Here is a 23269-nt window from a genome sequence, read left to right on the forward strand (position 1 = left end):
CAAGAGCTCGTAGAGAAGTGACAGGAGCTTTTGTAGCTAGATTATGGCAAATAGCAGAGCACCGTGAATATGGACCTGCCCCTGAATGACATGATAAGAGATCGTATAGTGTGTGGGGTGAATAACACTGCGATACAGAAGAAACTGTTGGCAGAGCCTGCGATAATTTGGAAGAAGGCCCTGGAGGTTGCTCTAGCTTTAGAAAGCACAAAAAAGGCATCCGAGTGCTTCAAAGCACGCTGGCAACAAAGTCTTCAAAGTGCGCTGGCAACAAAGTCTTCAAAGCGCGCTGGCAACAAAGTCTGGAAAGAAGCCGCTAGCGGCAGTGGCCCCAGGATGGAGGGCAGAGGGTTTAATGAGCAGAGAAATGCAGCAAGCGAGAGAATGCAGAGATATAGAAGATTCAGTCAGCAACCCAGGAGTAGTAAAGAGTGCTATAGATGTGGAGGGGGGAGTCTCTCCGAGAAGTGCCGATTTAAAGAAGTTGTGAGTTTGGCCTGTGGTAGAAAAGGATACAGAAGGCGCAAGTGTAGAAATAAGTGGGGCCTGTCCAGTAAAAGGCGGGCCTGTCCAGTGAAAGCAGGGCCTGTCCAGTGAAAGCCGGGCCTGTCCAGTAAAAGCCGGGCCTGTCCAGTAAAAGCCGGGCCTGTCCAGTGAAAGCAGGGCCTGTCCAGTGAAAGCAGCGCCTGTCCAGTGAAAGCAGGGCCTGTCAGTGAAAGCCGGCCCTGTCCAGTGAAAGCAGGGCCTATCCAGTGAAAGCCGGCCCTGTCCAGTGAAAGCCGGGCCTGTCCAGTGAAAGCCGGGCCTGTCCAGTGAAAGCAGCGCCTGTCCAGTGAAAGCAGCGCCTGTCCAGTGAAAGCAGAGTCTGTCCAGTGAAAGCCGGGCCTGTCCAGTGAAAGCAGAGTCTGTCCAGTGAAAGCCGGGCCTGTCCAGTGAAAGCAGAGTCTGTCCAGTGAAAGCAGCGCCTGTCCAGTGAAAGCAGGGCCTGCCCAGTGAAAGCCGGGCCTGTCCAGTGAAAGCAGAGTCTGTCCAGTGAAAGCAGCGCCTCTCCAGTGAAAGCAGGGCCTGCCTAGTGAAAGCCGGGCCTGTCCAGTGAAAGCAGTGCCTGTCCAGTGAAAGCCGGGCCTGTCCAGTGAAAGCCGGGCCTGTCCAGTAAAAGCCGGGCCTGTCCAGTAAAAGCCGGGCCTGTCCAGTGAAAGCCGGGCCTGTCCAGTGAAAGCCGGGCCTGTCCAGTGAAAGCCGGGCCTGTCCAGTGAAAGCCGGGCCTGTCCAGTGAAAGCCGGGCCTGTCCAGTGAAAGCCGGGCCTGTCCAGTGAAAGCCAGGCCTGTCCAGTGAAAGCAGCGCCTGTCCAGTGAAAGCAGGGCCTGTCCAGTGAAAGCCAGGCCTGTCCAGTGAAAGCCGGGCCTGTCCAGTGAAAGCAGGGCCTGTCCAGTGAAAGCCGGGCCTGTCCAGTGAAAGCCGGGCCTGTCCAGTGAAAGCCAGGCCTGTCCAGTGAAACCGGGCCTGTCCAGTGAAAGCCGGGCCTGTCCAGTGAAAACAGGGCCTGTCCAGTGAAAACAGGGCCTGTCCAGTGAAAGCTGTTCAAACTCGATTGTCGGCAATCACTCAGGTATCACACATACCTTTACAATTTCAGTGTGTCCCAACGAACACATGGAATGTGAAGTTCTTCGGAATGACTTGAGGTCATGAAAGGCACAGAAATACCAGTCTGTCTTTTTTGGTTGTCTCTTTTCCTCATCTATGGTCTGCTGTCTTCCACTTCCTTCTGGACCCATTCAAGCCTCACCCTGCGGCTTAATGTGTGAGCCAATTGGTGTATTCTTCAATATTATAAACAGATTATTTCACTTCAAAATAGTTTGTCTGGGTCGCCATTTACAGAACACATTGGTAAAACTGACTCAGAAGATCAGTGTTAGAGAGAGAACGTTTTACTGCATCTCTGCAGCCTTGGGCTGAACATATGCCGCAAAGTCTATATTTACCAGCGTTCTCCTGGCCAACCTCCCACTCTCCAACCTCCGTAAACTTCAGCTCGTCCAAACCTCTGCTGCCCGTTGCCAAGAGCTGCTCGCACGTTATCCCTGAGCTCGGTGACCCACACTGGATTCCGATCCCCCAATCATCCTTCAGTTTAAAATTCCTCCATGGCCATATTCCTCCCTGTAACCGCCTCCAGCTCCACAACCTCCCAAACTGGGGGACACGGTGATGTATTCACTGCAGCAGTAATCCTGGGGACATGGGTTCAAATTCCACCAAGCCAGCTGGTGGAATTTAAAGACAGCTAACGAATCTGGAATGTAAAGCCAGCCTCAGTAATGGCGACCATGAAACTATCGTTGCTTGTTGCAAAAAGCTGCTGGTTCACTAATTAATGTCCGTAAGGGAAGGAAATCTGCCGTCCTTACCCGGTCTGGCCTACACGTGACTCCAGACCCACAGCAATGTGGTCGACTCTTAACTGCCTCTGAAATGGCCCAGGAAGCAACTCAGTTCAAGGACAAAATTGGGGTGGGCAACAAATATGCCAGTGATGCCCACACAGCACGAAATAATAAATTAAAAGCATCTCTCCATTTCGCTAGTCTCCTGTGGGCATTGTCAACTCTTCATCCCACGCACTGGAGTCTTCAGTTCACTCAGCCCCTCACACAATGAACCCCTCGCTACCTTCCAGCTCCTCTGTTAAGACCTTATGGCAGGTTGTTGTGGTGGAGATTGCTCAGTTAAGCACTTGTGGCTGGGTCACAATATATACAGACACTTCCTTCAAACAAATCTCTTTTCCTGTCCCTCTCTTTCACTCATTGAAATAAGTACCTTTGTTCATGATTGAGGCCGTACCTTCTTGTTCTCCAGCTCCTTCTCTCAAATATATTGGTGAAGTTTTACCGAAGTATTTATCCAGCATGTCTGTTCTGGTGAGGGCTAACCTGGCCCTCGATGGTCAGCTTGCCTGGTTGCTTTACCTTTGTGGCTTTACGAGTTGTACAAGATCAATGAGTAATGAATGAAATGTTCATCCCTCAATACAACTTGTCTCTATCTGTGATGTATAGATTTTTTCTCCTCTTAAATGTTGCTTAAATATTACTCAGGGAATTTCTTTATATAACTCAAGGGAATGTTCCTAGGCCCAACCATCTTCAGATGCTTCATCAATGACCTTCCTTCCATCATAAGGTAATAAGTGAGGATGATCGCTGATGACTGCACAATGTTCAACACCATTCACAAATCCTCAGATACTGAAGCAGTTCATGTCCAAATGCAACAAGACCTGGGCAACAAGTGCCAGGCAATGACCATCTCCAACGAGAGAGAGAATCTAACCATCCCCCCCTTGACATTCAATGGCATTGCCATCACGGAAATCCCCACTACTATCAACATCCTGGGGGTTACCATTGGCCAGAAACTGAACCAGAAACTTAGAAGTTAAACCAGATATTGAACTCGACTGGATGTGCAATCTCTCCATCCCACACCAGGATGGCCTGAGAGCTCTTCTCTTCTTTCTCGAAAAGAGGCCCGGACAATTCCCATCCACCACCACACTCCTTCGCCTGGCTGAACTTGTTCTACCTCTCAACAACTTCTCCTTTAACTCCTCCCATTTTCTCAAAATCAAAGGTGTAGCAATGGGTACCCCCCATGAGTCCTAGCTACGCTTGCCTTTTTATGGAGTATGTGGAACATTTCTTGTTCCAGGCCTACCCGGCTCCCCTCCCACAACTCCTTTACCGATACATTGATGACTATTTTGGTGCGGCTTCATGTTCTCGTCCGGACCCGGAAAAATTCATCAACTTTGCTTCCAGTTTCCACCCGTCCATCACTTTCACCTGGTCCATCTCAGACACTTCCCTTCCTTGCATTTAGATAGCACCTTTAATCCAGTGAAACACCCCAAACTGCTTGGCTGTTATCAACCGGAATCTGACACTGATCGACATACCTACATCATCGATACTAAGACAGGACAAAGAGCTAGATTTTAAGCAAAAGGTGGTGAATCTTTGGGAATCGTAAGACAAGGGAGCTTGAGAGATTTAGGGAGGGAATTCCACAGCTTGGAGCTTGGGGGTGCTCATAAAGCCAAAATTTGACGAGTGCAGTGATCCTGGAGGGTTGTGGGGCCGAAGGAGGTTACAGAGAGAGGGAGGGCTAAGACCACATGGAGGGGATTGAAAACTTGACGACGGATGTTTTCCAACTTTTTTTTCTTTTTTTTATAAATTTAGAGTACCCAATCCATTTTTTCCAATTAAGGGGCAATTTAGCGTGACCAATCCACCCTACCCTGCACCCATTGATGAAATGAATTGCGTACTCTAAATTTATATTTTAAAAAGATGCCTGCAGAGGAATTCTGATACCAACATACCTACACCGTACACAGTTACGTAGGATGGGAGGCCATCCAGGTGAGAGCTTCGGAAGAATGGAGTCTAGCGGTAACAAAAGCATGGATGAGGATTCACGGGGTGGATAGATTGAGGCAGGACTGGGGCCCAGTGACATCACATGGGTGGTTTTGGTGATGGAGAGAATTTGGTGTTGGATGCTCAGTTCACAGTCAATCTCACCTCAATTGAATGTGCTACTTAAAAACATCAGATTTACCGAAGAACAATGCAGAGTTTACACTGGTTGTGAAGTATACAACAGATTTAATTAGAACCCTTTTAAATACAAAATCTCTGCATTCACAAGACTTCAGTTAGAACCATACAATTCCTATAGTGCAGAAGGAGGCCATTTGGCACATTGAGTCTGCACCGACCCTCTGAAAGAGCACCCTACCCAGGACCACTCCCTCACCCTAACCCCATAACCCTCCTAACCTGCACATATTTGGACACTAAAGGACAATTTAGCATCGCCAATCCACCCAACCTGCACATCACTGGACTGTGGGAGGAAACCCACGCAGACACCGGGAGAACGTGCAAACTCCACATAGCCACCCAAAGCCGGAATTGAACCCGGGTCCCTGGCTCTGGTTAAGTGCAAACCACTGTGCCACCTTGCCGCCTCAAAATCTCTGCACTCAGACTTTCAGTTCAGCTTCTAGGTCTTTCTATTTACTTTAACTCTGAATCAACACCCAGCCTTAATCAGTCAAGCACAATGGGCACAGATCAGACTAACATAAATGAGCACAGAACAATTAAACCATTGAACACTGCAGGAAATAAAGATCACGGTCTCAATAGCGAATGACCATTAAACTTCTGGTTTGTCAGAATAAACACAGCTGGTTCAACAAGGCAGGAAATCTGCTGTGTCCACCTGGTCTGTCCCTTTGTCAATTCCCACACCATCATGCCTGCTGGTAGGGTCCTGATGTACACTAAGTGACTGCTGTGTTTCCTGCTTTCCAACAAAGTATACAGAAGTGTAAAGTGCTTTGGCGCATTGAGGTTGCGAAAGGTGTTATATAAATGCAAGCTGGTTTCCTTTGCCCTATGAAACAGGCTAGCCAGCCATTACTCTGAATCAAACCAGAACAAACCTGGGACTGCATTGGTTCACGGCAGTGGCACGCCACCATTTTCTCAAGGGAAACTCGGGATGGGCAATGCCCACATCCCAGGAATGAATTCCCCAAAAAAGGTTTAACATTCCATAAATGGAAAAGAAAATTCTCATTCCAGTTTTCCACTGGGAAGGGATTAAGTGCAACTCGAGGTGTCCTAGGCTGGTACATTTCTGAGCTTTGCACGCTGGATTCCAGTTTCCTGTTTGGGTTCTGAAATGATTCACTTTGAGTTCTGAACACAGACCTGACAAGATGCTTAATATTTTGTTTGTTATTCTAGTAACATACGAGTCCCAAAGGAAGAAAGCTTTCTGCATTTGATCAGATCTTAAATTATACTGTTTGACGTTTCAGGTTATTTGACCATGAAAGACGCCACAAGGAAGTTAAGCTTGTCCCTAGTCGCACAAACCGGCACGTACGTGCGCCCACACGCATGTGAACAGGCACGTACATGTACCCACACTCACATGAACAGGCACATGCCCACACGTGAATAGGCACATGCATGTGCCCACACATGAACCAACATGTGCATGCACACGTGTGAACAGGTGTGTACAAGACCAAATCTGTACCTTCACATGTGCGAACAGGTATATCCATGTAACCACATGTGAACAGGTATGTACATGCACACATAAACAGGTGTGTACATGCACATGTGATCAGATGTGTACTTTCACACATATGAACAGGTATATACACATGTAACCACATGCAAACAGGTGTGTACATGCACATGTGATCAGATGTGTACTGGGGCTGTTTAGCACAGCGCTAAATCGCTGGCTTTGAAAGAAGACCCAGGCAGGCCAGCAGCACGGTTCAATTCCCGTACCAGCCTCCCCGAACAGGTGCCGGAATGTGGCAACTAGGGGCTTTTCACAGTAACTTCATTTGAAGCCTACTTGTGACAAAAAGCGATTTCCATTTCATTCATGTGAACATGAAAATGAAAAATTAAAATGAAAATCACTTATTGTCACGAGTAGGCTTCAATGAAGTTACTGTGAAAAGCCCCTAGTCGCCACATTCCGGCGCCTGTTCGGGGAGGCTGGTACGGGAATCGAACCGTGCTGCTGGCCTGCTTTAAAAGCCAGCTATTTAGCCTGGTGAGCTAAACCAGCCCCGTCATGTATATACATGTAACCACATGTGAACAAGTATGTACATTCACATGAAAACAGGTATGTACAAGTACCACATGTAAACAGGCATGTACATGCACACACATATTTTCCAGTAGAAGTCATTGAACAATGTTCAGTTGTGGGGACAATAAGTCCAATTTTGGCACAACAACCATTCATATCAACAAACCCAGGACAGGCGTCAAACCTGAGGTCATTCCTGCTCCATGTGGCTCATTATTAATGGATGGGATATGACAATTATAAAAAATAAATAAAATGGATGCATAGATATCCGTAAAATTGACAATCTATTCTCCCAATCCTTCAGAAGGAGTGTCAATCGACCTATGGTTACAGCTGAGATTTGTGTGAAAACCCCAGGCACTCTGAGCTGTGTAGTGATCACTGACTGAGATAGTGGAGATTAGCGGAAGTGAACTGGCATTAAGAGGAGTGGGATTCTTATCACTCTGAGACCTTCTGACCTCCCCTGGGGAACTGGAGCCTTAATCAGACGTGAATCGTGCAGGATGCTTCATCTCGACCGATAAAAAACCAACTGGTTAACTAACGTGACTTCATGACAAAGGATTTCTGAAGATGCTTTTTTAGAAATTAAAAAACATTGAATTGAAAGGCTTCAGCAACAGAGCTGTGAATGGACAGCTGAAAGAAGACATTTGTCAAGGCTAGGAGGGTTAATTGGGTTATGGGGATAGGGTGGAAGTGAGGGCTTAAGTGGGTCGGTGCAGACTCGATGGGCCGAATGGCCTCCTTCTGCACTGTATGTTCTATATTCTATTTCAACCATCGTCTGGACTCCCACTCACAGCAAATTCTAATTACATTACACAGGGGTCCTAATGGTGGGGAGATTTGAAGATCTGAACTCAGAAACTCCAATACAAGCACAGGGAATCCTGGGGGCAGTTTGGAGTTTGGCAGCAGATAAACGTCAGAGGCCAGAGTGGAGCAAAGATCTGATTTGATGTTGGAGTCTCACTGTGGGAGAGTAGTCCATATCTCCATGACCTGCTCCAACCCATTTCACCACACTTACCAGCTTCCAAAGGGTTTGTCCGAGGAACTTTTTGATCAATTGAAAAGCCAGCTTGTTTTCCTTGGTTGCATTGTTCATCAGGAGCAAGGGACATCCAATCTGGCCAATAACCAACTCAACAGCCCACTCTCACTCATCAGCAAAGGTGAAGGCAGAAGTTGTTGACTGTGTGGACCATCTCCAAGATGCACTGCAACAACTCACCAAGGTTCCTCAGTCAGCACCTTCCAAACCCACGACCATCTAGAAGGACAAAAGCAGCAGATACCCGGGAACCCCATCACCTGGAGGTTCCCCTCCAAGTCACTGACCACCCTGACTTGGAAATGTATCGGCCTTTCCTTCACTGTCACTGGGTCAAAATCCTGGAACTCCCTCCCTAACAGCACAGTGGGTGTGCCTACACCACATGAACTGCAACGGTTCAAGAAAGCAGCTCACCCACCACCTTCGAGGGGCAATTTGAGATGGGCAATGAAGGATGGCCCAGCCAGCCATGCCTATATCCCTCAAATTAATAAAACAAAACTCCAGTCTGGGTCTTGGAATGAGGTGGGGCACGACCTTTATTGGAAATGTGGAGTTCACGTTGTTTCCATATGGTCCACCAGTGCTGGCAAGAATTAGGAATCCGCTCCATGGCCATCTATAAAGCAAAGTTCCGCCTTTCCCCACTTCCTTAGTTCACATATTCGCCCATACCGTGTACACCACACCGTGTACACACCGTGAGCAACGTTCGCTTATCTGCGAACATTTTCTTTCTCTGAGGAGAAGTCTGAGGATTCCGTCCATTAGTCCTGGCCTGCGGACATTTCATTCTGTTTCTGAGCACCTTTCCTACAGGGGTGGGAAGTGATGCCCCGAATGGTTGCTGCCTGAATGGAGAGATTAACCTGCAAATCTCTCGTCCAGAGCTGCAGTAGTTCACAAATTTCTGTCTGCCAATTTTGAGGCGATTTTTTTTTCTTCATAAATGAGGATTGTCTCTTTTTAAAATGTTCAATATGTCTTGTATTGCTTGGAAGCTGCCCGTGTGTCATGTACAGGTCCTGTACCACAATTCGCTGTACAATACAGTTACCACACAAACCAGTGTTGGAAGCTATTTAATTCACTGCCACTGAAAACCATTTTCATCGTTTGCGATTTCACAATCTATGAGGCTTTGCGGGAACACTCACGAACAGCAGGACTTTCCTATGAAGACATCTTTATCCACAGCGTTTCCTTCCTCAAGCTGTCATTTATTCCCCTGTTGACATCAGACTACTGTCTCTCCATGTTCCTGCCACCACACTCCCCAGTGAGAGTTTGGACATCATTGGGCTGGGTGCTCCTTCCCTCAGTCAGACTCATCTCCACCTAAAACCACAGATTGCCATGAGTCACCGCACACACGGTGACTTTCGGTGAAAGTGGCAAAACTGCGTATCTGCCGCCAAGCAGGCCTTGGTCAGTTTTTCAAAGAGCAGAAGTACCACGATCCCACCCATACCGTGAATCACACAGAATCACGCAGGAGGAATATAATTGGTGGAGCCAGTCGCAAAACGAAGATCCCATCGAAAGAGGGAATCACATTAACAATTTCATTGAGAAAGTAAATTAGACAATAGGGAGCCAAGGAAACAAGGGCACTACAAATCTCATAGAAAGAGTCGCACTGTAAAAATCCCTCAAAGATAGGGCCATATCATCAGAATCCTTTCAATCATCTCATTGGAGTTCTACATCGTCACGTACTTACACCCACATCTTCATTTTCATTAAAACTACACTTTTTACAGTTGAAAGCGAATTAAATGAGATAACGCAAGCTTTTGAGTGTAGTTGGAATTTGATAAAACTGACATATTCAGCACCAATTTTAAACATCTGTTTCTTTTGTTCATTGGTTTGGTTTTGGTTTGATTGATCCAGCTCGGGCTGATGAGGATCTGAGAGCGTTTGCTGTTTGATCTGTGAATGGGGGACCTCTCTGTGCAGGCTCATGAGGATCACATTTCTCACATCAAAGTCTAAAATAAACTCTCGGTCCCGTCAGTCCGTAAAACTAAATAGGAAACAGCTCCTTCGCACACTTAGGGATGTTCTGTTTTCATGGATCTAAATCGAGAACTGGAGTGTGAGGAATGAAAAGACACAGAGAGAAAGAGACGAGGAAGGGGACAAAGCCATAAAGAGATAAATGGAGAAAGTGAGAGAGAGAGATAAAGATATGAGAGATGGTGATAGAAAGAGTCACAAACAGGGGGATGGAGACAAGTAGAAGAAGAAAACAGTGAAATAAACCAGAGATAGGGTCGGTTGGAGAGTGGGGTGGGGTGGGGTGGGGTGGGGGGGGGGGGGGGGGGGGGGGGTCAATTGGAGAGTGGGGGGATAGAGAAAAGTAAGAAAATGGAGAGAAAGGAGCAAGATACAGAAACACACGCACACATACAGACACACACACACACACACATACAGATACACAGATACACACACACACATACAGATACACACACACATACAGATACACACACAAACATACAGAAACATGCACACAAAGAGTTGCCAAACCACTCACACAAACATAGACACCCACACAAAGATACACCCACACACAGATACACACATAAGTGCTCAAACACTCATATTCAGACACACTTACAGTTAGAGGTACAGACATACACACACACACACATAGACAGAAATGCACAAGCTCATAGATGCACGCATAGACAGACACACAGACACATACAAAGGCAGAGACAGAGAGGGGCACATACCCACGCACATACAGACATTTACAGACATAGACACACACACAGACACACACTCACATAATGACACACACATAGACAGAGACATTTACACAGACACAGGCAGAGATACGCACACAGTCAGACACACACACACGAACACACACCGGCAGTGACACACGCTCAAACACCCCCACACACACACACATAGGCAGAGACACGCGCACACAGTAAGAGACACAAAAACACACACCCACACACACACAGACAGAGACACACACACACAGACAGAAGTATACAGACCGCCCCCACACACATAGCACACAAATACATAGTCAGAGAGACACACACTCACACAATGACACACACATAGGCAGAGACACATACACAGACAGAGATACGCACACAGTCAGACACACACACACAGGAACACACACCGGCAGTGACACATGCTCAAACACCCACACACACACACACATAGGCAGAGACAGGCACACATTGTAAGAGACACAGAGACAGAGACACACATACACAGACATAAGTACACAGTCCCCCCCCCCCCTCCACACAGAAGCACACAAATGTATAGTCAGAGAGACACACACACAAACTGAGGGCAGTGAGAAAGAAACACACAAAATAAATATGGAGACAGGGTGCCCAACACAAAGAAAGACAGCGAAACCCCACACACACACATAGACAGGGAAGAATACAAAGAAACAAAGAGAGGCAGGCGCGGGGACTTGTAAATCTGTCAGCACACTTTTCACTCACCTTTCTCCCGCTTCCAGTGGAGGGCTGACAGCACAAGTTAAACCCCTCTGCTGCCCTCAGTCCCGAAAAAGGTCAGTGAATGTGCTCCTGAATTCACATCAATCCCAGTGTTCCTTCCTCCAGAGTCCTCCCCTCTTCCCGCGCCCTCGCCTCTCAGAATTGAATAATAAGTCCTCAAAACCCCGTCACTCTGTTGCAGACAGCAGTAGTGATTCCAGTGACACTGCTTTGTGACAGGATGAGATTGTGTGTTAGTTAAGGGGGGGGGGGGGAGGGGAGGGATTGTGGGTGGTGGTTGCAGCTGATTCTATTCGAGGGGTTGGCCTTCCCACAGCCGAGCAGTCAGCATTCCTCCTGTTGGTATGGGGCTTTGCGAGGATCCCGTTTCATTGCCAGTGACCTCCCTCCAGCTCTCCTCCCCCTCCCAAAGCACTCCAGCTATCTCCCTCCTTCCTCCCCCGACCCCAACTAAAAATAAATTGCTTCTCTTAAGCAGAAAGAAATGGGAGACACACAGTCCGAGAGGGAGTGTTGCACACACGAGGTGTGACAGACACAGTTAGACACAAAGACCGACACACACAGATAGAGAGACACAAAAAATAAGCACAACAGGAGCACACACACAAAGAGAGATCAGAGAGAGACACGTAAAGCGAGAGAGAGAAACGCACACAAGGTAGAAACAAATGGAGATAAGACGTTTGAATACACCAATAAACATGCACAATGAGCCAGGGAGCACACACACACACACACAAACACAGATAATGTGGAGATTCACCTGAGGAAGGAGCAGTGCTCCGAAAGCTAGTGTTTGAAACAAACGTGTTGGACTTTAGCCTGGTGTTGTCAGGCTTCTTACAGATAAAATGGACAGTGAGCCAAACTCTGGTTACCCTTTGGCTACTCTCCAAACACTGAAAGAATGTCACTAAATCCTTGCGGAATAAATGAGATAACAAAAAGGTGTTTCCAGGGTAACCTGTCCACTGACTAGACATGTCTAAGTTGTGCCAGTTTGTGGTGAGCCGCGCTGAAGGAAAGTAATCATTTGTCAAGGAGTAACCTGATCCCTCACGTGAGGGAGACTTCCTTCGAAAGATAGGCAGAGGAATCAGCCCATTCTGCGGGGGGTGGGGGGTGAGAGAATCTCACCCGTTCACTGAGGGCCGGCAGGCAGAAAGTAGCTGAAATGCCCAAATCCTGGCTGAAGATGGACAGCTTTGTTTTTCCTCACTCCCTCTTTTTAAAAATAATTTAGAGTACCCAATTCATTTTTTCCAATTAAGGGACAATTTAGCGTGACCAGTCTACCTACCCTGCACATCTTTGGGTTGTGGAGACGAAACCCACGCAAACACGGGTAGAATGCGCAAACGCCACAAGGACAATGACCGAGAGCCAGGAGCGAACCTGGGACCTCGGCGCCATGAGGCAGCAGTGCTAACCACTGCGCCACTGTGCTGCCCTCACCCTCCCTCTTCTGACCTCAGAAAACTGGGGCTGGATCCCCGCACCCCGACGCCGAAATTGCGTCCGGAGCCAGGGCAGAGAATCCAGTTTCATGCATGGAATCGGGACCAGCGTCGGTTCCCCAATTCTCCGGCCCAGTACGCCGCGCCGTGTATCAACCACCTGCGACCATTGCTCGAGGTCCGCCCTGCCATTCTCCGCACCCAACCGGCCGAATCCCGACTGCGTTTTCTTAATCTGATCCTGCCGTTCGGGAAACTCGCGAGGCGGCTGCGGACTCAGTTTGCGGCCGCCACAGTCAGGGGCGGGCCGATCGGAGGGCGGGGGAGGGGGCTCATACGGGCCTTTATTGTGCGGGCAGTCCGGGCGCGCGGCCGTATTGGCAGCTGGAGCTCGGGCTCCACCACAGCTACCTGCTAGCCGCCTGCAGGGCTGTGAATCTGTGGCCTTTTGACTCAGATTTTCTAGCGTAAATGACCAGAGTTTTCACAACGGCGGGGGAACATGGTCCCTGAAACGGAGATTCCAGCCCGTGGTCATTCTTGATGGGGAGAGGGAGTGAGATTCCCAACTCACCGACTCCTATCAGCATTTGTCAACCAGGCGGCAAATCATGCTCAGTGTTATCAGCCCATTGGTATTGCAGAACCAGGAAGTAGCCATTCAGCCCCTCCAGCCAGTTCTGCCATTCTGCCAGCTCATGGTTTATCCCCATTTGACTGCATCTACCCACATTGGTGCTGTAAACTTAATACCCTTACTCAACAAATATTAGGGCGGCACGGTGGCGCAGTGGTTAGCACTGCTGCCTCACGGTGGTGAGGACCTGGGTTCGATCCCGGCCCTGGGTCACTGTCTGTGTGGAGTTTGCACATCCTCCCCGTGTTTGCGTGGGTCTCACCCCCTACAACCCAAAGACGCGCAGGGTTGGTGGATTGGCCACGCTAAACTGAACCTTAATTGAAAAAAAAAAATTTTTTAAAAACTCTGAATCAATCTCAAGTCGGAAATTTTGACTTTTGGGGAGAGAATGTTCCAGATTTCCACATGTGAGATGCTTCCCAACACCATCCCTGAACAGCCTCTAAATCTATTCTTTAAGTTTATCTCTCTTTGGCTCGGAGTCTCCCGCAAGGGAAGTGCAAATTTCACCTTCTGCTCAGCTCTCCCGGTGGACATGAGCGATCCCATGACATTAATTTGAAGAAGAGCAGGGGTGTTCCCTATAATTTTCTATGTCCGGGCCAATATTGGTCCCTCAATAGCAATTAAACAGATGATCAGATCTTCGTCTTGTAGCTGTATGTAGGGACTTGCTGTGGCGAGATTGGCTGCCTCACTCGTTCCATTAAAACACTTCAAAGATATTTCATTGACTGGAAAGAGCTTTGGAAAGTCCCGATGTTGTGAAAGGCGCTATATAAATGCAAGTCCGCCTCTTTTTAATTGGCACAGTCCGTCATCATTTGACCGAGATCTTAGCAGCACAGCAGAGGAAAACAAAATCGAAGTACAGAAATTCCATCAGAATGCCAAGTAAGCTACTTAAAAATATTAATTTGCTGATTAATTATTTATACTAATACCGTTCAGCATCACTAAATAACTGATAGATTAGTTATTACAGCTGTAAGCAACAGTTTAGAATAATGTCAACATTCCCTCCTGGGAAAGGTTTGGAGTTTGTCAAAAGGTTAAAGCTTGTGGGTCAGGGGTGGGTCGGACGATGGTGGGGGTTAGAGATTTACAGACTCTCAATGCCATCAGGGCTGGTTTAGCTCACTCAGCTAAATCACTGGCTTTTAAAGCAGACCAAGCAGGCCGGCAGCACGGTTCGATTCCTGTACCAGCCTCCCCGAACAGGCGCCGGAGTGTGGCGACTAGGGACTTTTCACAGTAACTTCATTGAAGCCTACTCGTGACAATAAGCGATTTTCATTTTTTCATCATTGAATTTTACAGTACAGAATAGGCCATAGGCCATTCAGCCCCTCACACCTGTGCTAGCTCTCTGAAAAACCTATCCACTTCACCTGAATACTCTTGCTCCACAGCTACTAAAATTGTTTCGCCTTTTTTGTCCCTATCGCTTTTAAAAGCTCAAACGGATTTGTAGATTTTTTTGCTGGGCAAAGGTGGCGAGGAATATGGAGCAAGGATGGAGAGAACGGATCTGAGGCACAGAACATGTAATTAACTGGGCAGGCTGAAGGGGCTGAATGGCCTCTTCCTGCTCCTTTGTTCCTGCCGCCTGTTTGCAGCCAGCTGCTGCATTGAAGTTTGAACTCTGGGCTATGACTGAAGGTTCATCAATAAGAGACCAGGGCTGTCAGCAACCAGGGCTGAGAGGCTATAAGGAGAGCTGCCAGGAACCATCATTGAGAGGAGACAGAGTGTCAAACACTCACAGAGTGAGACTAAATCAATTTAAACAGAGAGGCAGAGATTCTTGATACCGTAAATAATATAGAAGCAGCAACCCATACATTTCCCAGCTATTATTACCCTGCTTCCCTTATCTTCAGTAATCAATTTGCAATAATCACGCCCCAATTCCTCTGTCACTCCTTATGTTCATCGACCTACAATAGCACCCGCATTGCCTTGAATTTAAAGTTCCCATATTATTTACAAATTTCCCCATGATCTCACCCCTCCTGTGGCCTTACCCTGCCTGGCCTACATGTGACTCCAGACCCAGAGGTATGTGCCTTTCGCTGAAATGGTCCAGCAAGCCACTCAGTTCAAGGACAATTGGGAATGGGTAACAAACGCTGGTCCAGCCAGCAGGCCCACATCCCATTCATAAATAAGGGAGAAGATCAGACTGAGCAGGAGTAGGCCATTTGGCCCATCAAACTTGCTCCACCATTCTGTCAGATCACGGCTGCTAAGATTGTGGCCTTAACTCCACTTTCCTGCCTTTTCCCCATAACCTGTGACTCTCTTGTAGATCAAAAGCCCCTCTAAGGTTTCTACACTTCTCCAATTCCTGCTTTTTGCATGTTCCTGATCTTAATTTCTCCCCCATTGGTAGCGCTGTCTCCGCTGGCAGGGTTGGAGACTCTATATGAGCTCCGGATTCTCCGCTCCCTCAGCCGCCTGTTTCTCGGCAGCGCTCCGTTGGCTGGTGACGGGATTCTCTGCTCCCGTCACTCGTCAATGGGATTTCCCATTGAGGTCACCCCTCTCCGCAGGGAAACCTGGGCAGGGGCGCATTGCCAGCAGGAACAGGGGCCGGGATTCTCCGAAATCCCGGCCAAGTGTTGACGCTGGCGTCAACGGGCCTCCAGACCCAGTCATTCACCCCTTCATCGGGGGCTAGAATGTTCCTCCGCGATGAAAGCCGGCCCACCACGCCGGCGCGGGTCCACACATGCGCGCCACGGCCGTCTCCGCGCCGGCCTGCGGGCAACATGGCAGAGCCCTACAGGGGCCCGGCGTGGAGGAACATCGGCCGCCCCTGAATTTGCGCGCCCGCCAATCGGTTGCTCCCGATCGTGGGCCTGCCACCGTGGAGACCACCCCCACCCCCCCTGCCGGAGGTGTTCCCCCCGCCCCCCCCCACCAGGACGGCCCGCGCAGCCAAATCGGCGAGGTCCCGTCGAGCGCGCAGAATCGCCACGGGGGCCGCTTTCAACGAGAATCGACGGCCCCGCGTCGGAGCGGCATGGCGGGATTCGTACGCCGCTGCTGATTCTCCGATCTGGCGTGGGCTCGGAGAATCCCGGCCAGGGAATCCCAACGACCGGAGAATCCGGCCTATGAATGCCAAATTGCTGCTGTTGTTGATGCAATAGAAGATCGCCGGTACTTCACGGGAGCGTTTTCGGGAAACATTATCTAGACGCCAAGCCACGGAAGGAAATACTGGAAGAAACGACCAAAGTCTCCGTTCAGGAGGTAAGCCTGGAAGTGGATGCGGGATGCGCTTCCAGCTGCAATTGGCCCCGAACTTGATTTCACGCTGTCTGGTCAATTTACTGACAGCCAGCATGGAACTCTGTTTAATTTCCCTTAACTCGTGTCCACTGACCCCACCTACCGCCAAACCAGCAGATTTCTGCCCCTCAAAATTTTCTGGCCTGATCCCTGGAATGGGCAACGTGCCACCTGGGCTCTGGAAAGGGTGCTACCCCAGCATGCCCGATACTCACCAGACACTATGGTACTGCCAGCCTGACACCCTGGCAGTGTCACCTGGGCAGTGCCACCCTGGTCACGCCAGGATGTCTTGAGCCCGTACGATTGGTCCACGTTCGTGGAAACCAGTGCTAAACAGTGCCCGCACGGGGTCTCCGAGATGAGGCCGTTAGATCCCGCACCTCGGGTAACTCTGGCATAGACATATTCAAGTGAGACTAACTACTCAGTCGAATATGCAAATCTGGATCCGCCCATTGACCGGGGGGGGGGGGATCCAGATCACCGCACCTCGCGAGTCACGTTTGATCTTGCAAGGTGTGACAAGGCGTATAAATTAATTTTCACGAGATTTACCGGCCCTGTCGCGTCCCAGAATCTCCAACGCAAGCCGGAGGATCATCTCTTACCGCCAAACCCCTCAACTTACTAAAGATGTGTTGAGTTTAAAACAACATACAATTATTAACCTTTATCAAAGTAATACATCTTAGATGTTATCTAACAAAATTTGATATCAAGCCCCTTGCGTAGATATTAGAAATGCAATAAGAGCTTGATCAGAGTCAGATCTTAACGAGAGGTTCAAAGACGAAACCCTAAAGCTTTGGGCCTTGGCAGTTGTAGGCATGGCTGCCATAGATGGAGAATTAAAATTGGGGCATTAACATAAATGTTTCCAAATGAGGACGGCGCGAGGCGCAGTGGTTAGCACTGGGACTACGCTGCTGAGGTCCCAGGTTCGACTCCCGGCCCCGGGTCACTGTCCGTGTGGAGTTTGCACATTCTCCCCGTGTCTGCGTGGGTTTCACCCCCACAACACAAAGATGTGCAGGGTAGGTGGATTGGCCGCGCTAAATGGCCCCTTCATTGGAAGAAAAAAAAAATTAGCTCTGGAGGTTTGCGTGTTCAGCATCGCTTCAGTCCAACAGGTAAAGACACGATTGAAGAGCATGTTTGAGTCAATCAAATCGGAATGTGATCAGAGTGATTGAGTGGGCTCAACCTCACCTGGTTAACATCTAAGCAGCCCAGAGGTTATCTGTCTCATTCAGTCTTGACGCTCTGAGCAGACTGTTAGACTGTGGGCAGTTTCCAATGTAAAGCTTCAAATGCAATAAAGGACACAGCAGTTTATAAATCTCCCACATTTATGGCCCGAGTTTTGATTTCCCCAAGAGGCGAAGACACCTTCTCTCCGACTACCCCACCATAATTTTAAAGACCTTCATCAGACCACTGCATCGATCTTCCCTTTGCGGCAGACATGTTCCCCAAAAGCAGTAGTGGTCTCTCAGGAGAGGTGGAGATAAACGTCAGGTGGGAGGAGTGGGGAAGCCTGGAGATATTCTTGGCTCAATCGCCAAGTCTCCTGTTCCTGATTCCAGAGTTTTTGGAATGAAGAAGGTTACTGGCCACAACAGTAACAAATGAAAGGCCTTGGATTTCAGCAATGCATGAGTATTTTTAGTTTTTTTTTTAAATGACTGCCTCCATTTCATTATAACTTTGGAATAAAATGGAAGATAAAGAAGCCTCTGTGCTTCACCAAAATAGAAGCTGCCGGAACAACCTCAAATCAGCCAGTACTCGGCCCACATTATATTTTAATGTCACAACGGTTTATTTGTGGCTCTAAGTGGCCTCTCACGGGCCGCCATGTGTCATTTCGACTGGAATCTCCCTCCTCCAAATCACATCCTAGAATGGTAAACACTTTGGGCTGGATTCTCCATCGGCGGGATCCTCCATTTCGCCGGCAGCGCACTCACGCCCGTGGATTTCCCGACGATGTGGGGGTGGTCAGAATGAGCAACCCCCCCCTCGGCCGGCTGCCGGGATGGAGGATCCCACTGCCGGTGGGGGGGGTACTGCGCTGCACCAGAAAACACTCGCCCTTTACCTTCAGCTTCCTTCGCATCTCCTTCCACTTTTCTCCTGAAAGGGAAAATTCTCAACAACATTCAGCTCAACCAGAGCCAATTACACAGTCCTTACATCGGCTTTGTGGGCCCCTTCCCACCCCTCATCATTGAATGCTATCGGCATATCCTTCTAGATCTTTCTCCCTCATGTGTTTATCTGCATTCCACTTTGCCATGATATGCAAACATGCAACCAATGAACACTCAGAATAGGACACAACCAATGGGCAGTCGGGACACTCAGAGGTGGCATCACCACAAGGGGGCATGTCAAACACTATAAAAGGGATGAGGCACTCACACCCTACCTCTTTCCACAGACATCTAGAGAGTTAGACAGGGTTGATCAGCAGCATCACACCCCAGAACGTGGCTTAGAGCAAGCTGCTACAGTTAGACTGAATTACTACAGTTAGATTAGCAGAGAGTCAAACTCATTTGAGAACTGTGTTAATAGTTCAATAAACACGTTGAACTCATTTCAGAGTCTAGAGCATCCTTTAGTTAAGACTGCATCAAGTAGCAGCCCGTGTTATCCGAATTAGCAGAACACAACACACTTAAGTGCATCTGGGTCTCAACCGCTCCACATGGGAGTGAGTGCCACGTTCTCGCCACTGTCTTAAATAAATTTCACCCGAAGTCCCCATTCGATATCTTGGTGACTATCTTATCTTTTTTTAAATAAATTTAGCGTACCCAATTTTTTTTTTTCCAATTAAGGGGCAATTTAGCGTGGCCAATCCACCTAGCCTGCACATCTTTGGGTTGTGGGAGTGAAATCCACGCAGACATGGGGAGTGACTATCTTATCTTGGCGGCCTCTAGTTTTACTCTTCCCCACAAGAGGAAACATTCGCTCTGCATCCGCTCCATCGAAACCTTTCAGTATTTTAAAGACCTTGATTAGGTCAACGTTCAGCCCTCTCTTTTCAAGAGGAAAGGCCCCGGCCTGTTTGTCCTCTCCTGCTAGGTATATTATTACAGTTATATTATCATTGTAAATCATCTCTGCACCCTCTCCACATTGGTTTGACCAGAACTTCACAGTGTATTCCTAGTGTGGTCTAACTGTTGATGATTGGCTGGTTGTGTTGTGAAGGATACACAGGTGAGAGGGGTTGTTTGGTTCGGGACTGTGAGCACGCATAAAGAGAGTCTGGGCGCGAAGGTGGCACAGTGGTAACGCCAGCAATCCAGCTGCCTAGGCTAATGGTTTGGGGACACAGGTTCAAAGCTCACCACGGCAGCTGACGGAACCGAAATTCAGTTAATAAAACTGGAAAATAAAACATGAAACTAGTCTCAGTAATGGTGACTGTGAAACTACCATTAAAAAAATTCAGTCCTTCCATGGCCAGTGGGCACCTGAGGTGCATTGTCGCCCCCTGTCATGACATTTTGGTTCGATGAGATAGGTTTCGTTTGACACTTTGATTTTTGTTACAGAGCCACACAGGGGCCGTCACCCCTGGTCATTTTGTTTAATTTATTGATTTCTGTTTCTTTTTTTTTTAAATACATAAATGGGGCAAACTCCTCATTAGTTTGATTTGAATTTTGTTTAATAAAAAGACTCGAGAAAGAGTCTATTGAGACTCTGGGTTAATAGTTAGGAAGCTGAGATCTGTAACGCTGCATTCTGTCAATAAACCTACTGCTACAGCTCCCTTGGGGGCCAAGCACTGTATTGTATCCGAGTCGCCTCCTACACCGCGGAATATCAACTCCCCCGGTAATTGAGGAGGACGGAGCCTCCCCCTGACTCGGAGGTACCTTCACAGTATATAAACCTCGGCCTGGGTGCCGGTCGGGAATGGTGTCCCTTTGGAGTGAGGGGTTGCAGTACTTGTGGATATTGTGTGAATAAACCTTGTTCTTATCCAGCCTAACGTGTGTTCCATGAAGTCCCTTCCTCAGCTATTACACCTACTAAAAGGAAAAGATCTGTGTTTTGCTTCAAACTTCACGATCCATCTTGGATACAATTAACACTAACAAAGTTCAATACACATTTAGCATAACATCTGTACTTCTTAATTCTATTTCTTGAGGAACAAACTCGAGTGTCCAATTCGCTTTTATTATGACCTGTGCCTCAACTTTCAGCGTTTCTTGTATTTGTATCGTTAAATACCTTCCCACGGGTGGTACGGTGATGCAGTGGTTAGCACTACTGTCTACGGCGCTGAGGACGTGGCTTCGATACCGGCTCTGGGTCACTGCCCGTGCGGAGTTTGCACGTTCTCCCGTGTATGCGTGGGTCTCACCCCCACAACCCAAAGATGTGCAGGGTAGGTGGATTGGCCATGCTAAATTACCCCTTAATTGGAAAAAATGACTGGGTATCTAAATTTTTTTTTAAAGTACTACCCACCTCTATCCCATATATTTTACAAGTAATATTTAACCTCCTTATTTTTCTGAACAAACAGTTATACCTCGTGCTGAAATTCATTTGCTAATTACATGTCCGTTCTACACTTTGTTATGACTGTCTATTGTTACGATGATAGTGAAAACACTCATATGGAAATATTAAACTTTAAAAAGGACCCGAATTGTACATTTTTAAAAACAGACGTGAGACACCAAAGATGGCTGATTATGCCTCATGAGCCACTGCCAGGTCTAGCTGCACGGGATCGCGACAGAATAATGGGACACATTTCCTGTGCTTCCAGACAATTCAAGGTACTTAAAAAATATTTCAAGACTGATTACCATCTTTGAAAAACAAAGCGACACAACAGCAATTTCATTTCACGGTCCCTGGCTATAATGGCCTGGACAGACGATTAGATACCAGTCCAAAGATGTGCAGGTTAGGTGGGGTTACAGGGTTACGGGGATAGGGCAGTGGAGTGGACCTGGTTGGGTGCTCTTTCGGAGCAACATAGGAACATAGGAACATCCAGGCAAGAAGTAGTCAATTCAGCCCTTCGAGCCTGCTCCGCCTTTCAATCAGATCATGGCTGATCACTTCCTGGTCTCAAATCCAACTCCCCTCCTGTTCCCCATATCCCTTTAACCTGTTTTTTCAATCAGAAAGATATGTATCTCCTTCTTGAAATCATTTAATGACTCAGATTCCACCGCACTGTGGGACAGCGAGTTCCATAATTTCACCGCCCTCTGCGAGATGTAATTCCTCCTCATCTCAGTTTTAAATCTACCGCCTCACAACCTAAATCTGTGATCTCTCGTTCTAGGATTGTCCCACATTTGGTCTACGTTTACTTTATCAATCCCTTTTAGTATTTTATATACCTCGATCAGATCCCCTCTAATCCTTCTAAACTCCAGCGAGTATAAACCCAAACTGTTTAATCTCTACTCATACGTCAACCCTTTCATCCCCGGAATCAATCTGGTGAACCTCCTCTGAACTGCCTCCAATGCCACCACATCCTTCCTCAAATAAGGAGACCAAAACTGGACACAATACTCCAGATGTGGTCTCACCAACACCCTATACAATTGCAACAAAACTTCTCTGCTTTTATATTCCAGTCCTTTTGCAATAAACACTGACATTCCATTTGCCTTTTTAATTACATGCTGTTCCTGCATACCGACTGTGTGCGATTCATGAACAACGACACCCAGATCCTTTGGTCCAGATGCATTTTGAATCCGCAGACCCGATGGGCTGAATGGCCTCCTTCTGCATTGAACGGATTCCATGTTCTATGAATACACACCTGAGGGTTAAAAGCTAGGCTGCCGGCTTGTCAAGGACATTCTCCTGACAGTCGTCTGGTACCCTCTCTCTTGCTCCCTTTGCCTGCTGCTTTGTGTGTGTATGTGTGTGTGTGCGCGCGCGTGTCCGCGCAGGTGTGTGTCTGCACATGTGTGCGCGCATGTGTGTATGCACGTGTGTGTGTGTATCTGTCTGTGTGTCCCTGTGTACGTGCATGTGTGTTTGTGTATATGCGCTTGTGGGTGTGTCTGTCTGTGTGTCTATGTGTACGTGCATGTGCATCTGTGTGTTTGCTGAGGAACAGCAGCTGGAGGTTACTACACAGTGAAAGCAATACACAATACAGCGACTAAGAAAAGGAACTGACATTTCTCGATTAGAACGCAAGACACCTGAACCGCAAAATCAACTATTTATCAACAGAAGCCAACTTTAGTGAAAAGAATCCCATCGGCCACAAGTCGGCATCATTTACTCCTCGCAACACAAGGACTTCTGTATAACTTTTATTTTATTTATTTTATTTATTTCTAATCCATATGCATGTAGATGCAGGTGATTTACCATTTCTCCTTACCCGTTTAGCAATAAACAAACTTACTTATCTTAACTAAAGTAAGCTGATTAAGTTGGTCCCTTTTTAAACATAACTATTGGGTCTGGAAAAGGTTTTCCAAGGGAAAGGGAATCGTGTTAAATTAAACCCTTTGTTGCTTCCAGCAGAGGGTGGATTGAATAAAGACTTGGAGCCAG

At 47.8% G+C, this 23269-nt stretch overlaps 1 protein-coding gene across 17 annotated transcripts in view; it reads right to left on the minus strand.

The window, feature by feature from the left end:
• phldb1b (pleckstrin homology-like domain, family B, member 1b) overlaps positions 1-23269 on the minus strand; it is a 356171-nt gene that overhangs the window by 195206 nt on the left and 137696 nt on the right. The window contains exon 1 of one of the 17 annotated variants that reach the window (XM_038779272.1): positions 11270-11577. The exons of the other annotated variants lie outside the window; for them this stretch is intronic. The gene's annotated coding sequence lies outside the window, so the exon portion shown is untranslated. Of the gene's footprint in view, positions 1-11269; positions 11578-23269 lie in introns of those variants that run through there. 17 annotated transcript variants of the gene reach the window in all.

The sequence above is a fragment of the Scyliorhinus canicula genome, chromosome 19, assembly GCF_902713615.1.
Source record: "Scyliorhinus canicula chromosome 19, sScyCan1.1, whole genome shotgun sequence".
NCBI classification, from domain to species: domain Eukaryota; kingdom Metazoa; phylum Chordata; class Chondrichthyes; order Carcharhiniformes; family Scyliorhinidae; genus Scyliorhinus; species Scyliorhinus canicula.